Consider the following 5,862-nt stretch of genomic DNA (forward strand, 5'->3'; position numbering starts at 1 on the left):
GTGTCCCAGGACGTGCACTGGACGTTGCAGCTACGTCCACATTCAGCACAGCCACGTCTCTGCCTCATGGAACTGACATTCAGGCGGTGATAGATGGACAGTCAGTAGACAGGTGCTCCTTGCAATGAGAGGATTAGAACCTGCTTGTGTGAGATCAGGGCAGCCTCCTGGAGGCGGTGACAGGCACACTGAACAAATCAAGAGAAAAGACCCTAAGGAGTGTGACAACCCCAAATAAGTTGTAGCTCATTATCGGTGTAGAGGCAAACAGACTTGAATTTCAGGAGCTAGACTTAGCCTGTAGACCCAGCATTACGATTTCCACATCTGTGTTTATGGAAAGCCAGCAAGGAATCTTCTTAGACATGGTCTGTGGGGCCAGCCCTTCATGGGTGTTTGGCCTTTGCCTTCCCTTGTACATAAAGAGTTGGGGAGCGGGGGATCCTGAGATATGTATTTTCCTTTACAAGCCAGAGGAACAGGAAGAGGGTCAATGTGGTTGGAGTGAGTAGGTGAGGTGGAAGGAGATGTGGGGGGGGGGGGAGTAGGTGGATGGGGTAGACCTTTGTGGATTGTGGCAAGAAGGGTTTTAAGGAGAGTGACATCACGTAAATACCTCAAAAGTTCCCTCTGTCTGCTGTGGGGGTGGAAGGCCGAGACAGCAGATGGTTCCAGGGAGGGGGAAGGGGACCAGGAATATGCTTTGAAGCTGGGATCAACAGGTCCTGGGGGCTGGGCGGGTGGGAGTGCAGAGGGCAAGAGGGGCTCAGGGATCCTGTCCACATGTGGGAGAGCTCAGCATCTGGTAAATGGTAGTGTCATTTTTTAGACAGGGGGGAAAATGGGCAAGGGTCAGAACAGGTGTTTCTGAGAAAGCACAAGTTCTGTTTTGCCCACGTTCAAGCCTTAGGTGAGGGTTCAGAGTTGAATTATGAAGTTCTCCCCAGAGTCCAGGCCCCTGATATGGGTCTCAGGTTGCCAGAGTTGACTGCAGAATTCTTGGTGCCTCAGGGACCAGGGCCGAGGAGCGCCAGGACCTCCCCTGCTAGCATCACCCGACTTCTGTTAACGTAGCCCAAGACATACATTAGTTTTCTCTTGCTGCTGTAACAAATGCTTACCGATTTGGTGGCTTAGAACAACACACAGATGCATTGTCTTATAGCTCCGGAGGTCAGACATTTAAAACAGGTCAGCGGGCTGCATTCCTTCTGGATACCCGATGGCAGAACGTGTTTCCTCACTTTTTTCAGCTTCGAGAGGCTGCCTGGGTCCCTCGGCCCTTGGCCATGCTCCCTCTGAACTCTGCCTTCATCCTCACGTCCCTTCTCTCTGACGCTGACCCACTGCCCCCGCCATAAAGACTCCTGCGATGACATCGGCCCACATGGATAAACCAGGATAATTATCTCCTCTCCAGATCCTAAACTTAACCACCTTGCAAGTCTTTTTTGCCACATAAAGTAACATACTCACACCACACATTTCATTTTGCTGAATCAGGCCCATGGCCTTAGAGGAAGTCATTTTGGGGGAGATAGTAGACTTTTTAGTCAGCCGGGCAAGTTCAGCCCCTGCTCTGACACTTGGTAGTGACCTTGAACAAAGTAAGTCACCTCTGTGTGCCTCAGTTTGCCCATTCACAAAATGGTCTAATAATAGAAGCTACCTCGTTGGGCATTTGTAAGGATTACATAAGGTCATATGTGCGGAGTGCTGAGAACAGCTCCAGGCACATAGTGGACAGTGGTGGAAGGTGAGCCATTAGTAAGTGCTTGGGCACTGTGGGCACAGGGATGAAGATGAACCCGTTAGTGCTTGCCCTTGAGGGGTGGCATTGCAGGAAAGTGGAGACAAAGGACAGTGTGGCTAGTACTGGGTGGGGAGTCTGTCCTGGGCCTGCAGGAGCTCAGATGGGGCTGTCCTCACCTCTGCCTGGGTCAGTGGGGGAGGCCTTCTGGGGGAGGAGATGGGAGGCTCTGGGGTTTGTGACAAGGCTCTGTGCCACAGAGGGTGCTGATGTCCTCACTGGCTTTGTCAAGGGCTTTGGAGAGAGCAAGGGGGCCAGAGGCAGGACGCCAGGTCAAGCAGCACATTAGCCAGGGTATTTGGGGCGTTTGAGGTGGGCCTGAGGCTTGCTTTTGAAGCCCCAACCAGCAGGTGTCCCTCTAGAAAGCTGAGACCTCCTGGAGTCACTGTCCACAGCTTCATGTCATCAACTGACATCTCTTGATCACCTGCTGCCTCCCAGGTGTGGCTTCTGCACTTGGGGAATGATGCATAGTACAGTGTGGCCTCCCACCCTCCAAGACTATGAGACTCCTAAACCAAACCTTCCCCTTCCCTCCCAGGACATCGTACTCTCTGCTGCAGAGTTGGGTGAGGGAGGCCAGGGCCGCAGTGGCAACGCCAAGAGCTGTCTGTGCAAATAGTCTCGGGCGACGATGGCCCCTGGCCTTCCCCGTGCACAGGCTGGGAGAGGGAGACGGTGAAGGAAACACACAAGCCCCTCTGGGCAGGAAAACCCACCAGACCTAGGGAGGGTCCGAAAGCAAAAAGACTTCTAGGGGAGCGGGTTACATTTCCCCTTGCAGCTGCCCTGGTGGTCCTGGGTGGCTGTTGCCTTTGGGAATGTTATTTTAGAGCTTGGGGTAGTTTTTGTTTTGTTTGTTTTTTTTTTTTTTTTGAGACAGAGCCTCAGAAAAAGGGGTAGAGTCACCCTGGGTAGAGTGCTGTGGCATCACCACTCACAGCAACCTCCAACTCCTGGGCTCAAGCGATTCTCCTGCCTCCTCCTACCAAGTAGCTGGGACACCTGGCTATTTTTTTGTTGCAGCTGACATTGTTGTTTGGCGGGTCCAGGCTGGATTCGAACCCGCCAGCTCAGTTGTATGTGGCTGGCGCCTTAGCCGCTTGAGCCACAGGCACTGAGCCTCTTGGGGTAGTTTTAACCACATCTGAGGTATAACTGAAGCTTCTTGCAAACTTCCTCTCAAACAAGGTGCTCACTTGTTGCGGTGGGCTCAGGGCTCCATCCTTTGTGGCTATTTCTGGGCCTGTCTTTGGGTTTTACTTACTCTCCTTCAGCTATAGGGGAGCTCAGCTTGGCATCTGCTCATGGGTCATAGGTGTGACAACTCTGAAGGCTGCTGCTACCTGTGGCCTGGGATAGCCCTGTGGGTGTGCTTAAGGTGGTGCAGGGGGGCCTCAATCTCAGATGGCCTTTGGATCTGCAGAGCTCAGGTGAGCACTAAGGGTGGAGAGAGGTGTTCTGAGCCGCTCAGAATTAGGGATGTTCAGCATGTTGTGTACTGTGTAAAAGTAAGTGTGTGGTCAGGGCAGCAATGGTCCTAACCCCTGGACATGAGATACAGAGCCAGAGATGGTGAGATCCCTTGGATTATCAGAGCGAGCCCAATCTAATCACCTTGAGTCCTTAAATGCAGAGAACCCTTCCTGGCTGTGTTAGGGAGAGATGATACAGAAGAAGAGAGATGTGATGAGAGGACTCAGCCCAGCACTTCCGGCTTTGTAGATGGAGGAAGGGGCCAGGAGCCAAGGGATGTGGCAGCCTCTAAGGCCTCTAAGGGACAGCCCTTAGCTGGCAGTCAGCAAAGAAGCAGGACCTCAGTTCTACAACCTCAAGAGACTGAATTCTGTCAACAATCTTAGCCAGGAAACGGATCCTGCCCCAGAGCATCCTGTAAGGACATAGCACTTGACCTAGATGGGGCAATCAGAGAGGGCTTCCCTGAGGAAGTGGCACCCATGAGTGGGGTCCCAGGGATGAGTTGGGGTGCACTGGACGAGGGGAATGGGTAGGCAGGGGGACAGCATACACAAGGCTATGTGAGGGAGTGTGGTGCCACTGGGGACTAGGAAGGTACTTAGAGACTCACATGCAGGCGAGGAGGGCAGGGCCTCCGAGATATTGGGCTTTATTCATAGTTTGGTTGGAAGTGACCTATGGGGGAGTGTTTTCAACAGGGTGGAGGCAAGGAAAGCATCTACATTTAGTGGGATGGGGTGGTGGTGGATGTGAAGGCTGTCAAATCCAGATGGCAGGGAGGTGAGAAGAGCTGGTAGATTTGGGGATAAGACTGCAGGTTAACAGGTTGGGAGCCAGAGATAAGGAAGCAATTCAAAAAGCAGTTTCAGGGTGTGTATGGGGGTGTCTCAGAGCCATGGACTACGGCGCCCACCCCCAGCAGCAGAGCCTGGTGGATGAGAATGTGTGCAAGACAGCCGCAGAGCCAAAGCCTGGCTCTACCACTGCCCAGCTGGGTGACTTTAGGCAAACTTAACTTGCCAGTGTCTCCCTTTCCTTATCTGTAAAATGCGTTGACAGTTTTTGACTGTCAGAATTACTTTTCTTGACAGAAGCAAAAAATAATACTTCTTTCTTTCTTTCTTTCTTTTTTTTTTTTAGAGACGGGGTTTCACTTCTGTTGCTCTTGGTAGAGTGCTGTGGCATCACAGCTCACAGCAACCTCCAGCTCTTGGGCTTAGGTGATTCTCTTGCCTCAGCCTCCTGAGTAGCTGGGACTACAGGTCCCGACCACAACTCCCTGCTATTTTTTGTTGTAGTTTGTCCAGGGCTGAATTCGAACCCTCCACCCTCGGTAATTGGGGCCACCCCCCCCAAATTTAGACTTCTCTTTTTTGCTTGGCCTCTGTTAGACCTCCCTTGCAAACTTTCTGGGCATCTTGGTAAGATGCAGATTCCAACTAGGCAGGTCTGGGATGTTGCATTTTGAGCACATTCCCATGCAGGTGCTGAGTAATCAGGTGTCACAGAGGTGGAGAGCCCCGGCACTTCCTAGCCCTGGCCCCTTTGGGGATTTTGCATTTGATCTGACACCCTCTCCCCCATCCTCCCCACACTCTCAGCTCCCAAAAGCCAGCCCCAGCCAGATCAGGTGGGGCTTTTTGAAAGTGAACGTTACCAGGTATTATAGGGAAAACCAACCCAATCTGAAAATAGACAGGGCTAGACGTGGTAAGGTTTCAGGCCATTCTTTTTTTATCTTGATGCCACTGAGGTTGGGCCTCTGGTTCCACAGCTTGTTACCTTGTGGACACCTTGCTTTGCCTTGAAACTGCCAGGGGAACACCACCCAAAAGCCCCCCCTCCAGTCCTTGGGCTTCCCCCTCCCACTCTTCCCTTTCTGAGCCCCCTTTGTTCCCTGGGCCCAGAGCACAGTCCCAGCTCCCCTCATCCTCTTCCCCTGAGGCGCCAGGAGCTGATGGGTCCTGGAGTCTGGGCGCACAGCCAGTGGGCACGGGACCAGACTTCTCTGGGCTGCCGCCATCTCTGCGAGGAGCTGGGATGAGTGAAGGGCTATGTGAGCAGGAAGGAGGGTAACAATGGCTAGGGGGCAGATAGTGGAGACCCAGGGGGAAAACAGTGAGTAGGATGGAGTGAGAGTGTCTGGGTGTGAGAGTGAGGTTGGGGGGGTCCATAGGCGGTGCTGCTCAGGATCTTGCCCTCCCCCTATAGTTATGAGTTTGTCCCCACCAGTATGAGGACCCCTGGGTGGCAGGTCTGGGTCCTGGTTAGTCTCTGGTACACAGTAAGGGGACTGATCCCCTGTGCAGTAGCCAAGAGTCAGCTGATCTGGACTCAGATCCTGACCAGGCCACGTGGTGTGGTCTTGGGCAGGGCTCTTCACCTCTGGAGCTGGTAATAGTGTCTCATGGGTTGCTGGTCAATAACTATTTTTATTAATTCCACAACAACATAGTTCCGTTGACTTGACCCCATTTTCTATGCTCTTGTACAGTGATGATATCATAGGCAAAAAAAAAAAAAAAAAAAAAAAAAGAGAAGAGAAAGAAAGAAAAAATGGAAATCCACAGGTA

The sequence above is a fragment of the Otolemur garnettii genome, unplaced genomic scaffold (genome assembly GCF_000181295.1).
Source record: "Otolemur garnettii isolate 467f Iridium unplaced genomic scaffold, OtoGar3 scaffold00067, whole genome shotgun sequence".
NCBI lineage: Eukaryota > Metazoa > Chordata > Mammalia > Primates > Galagidae > Otolemur > Otolemur garnettii.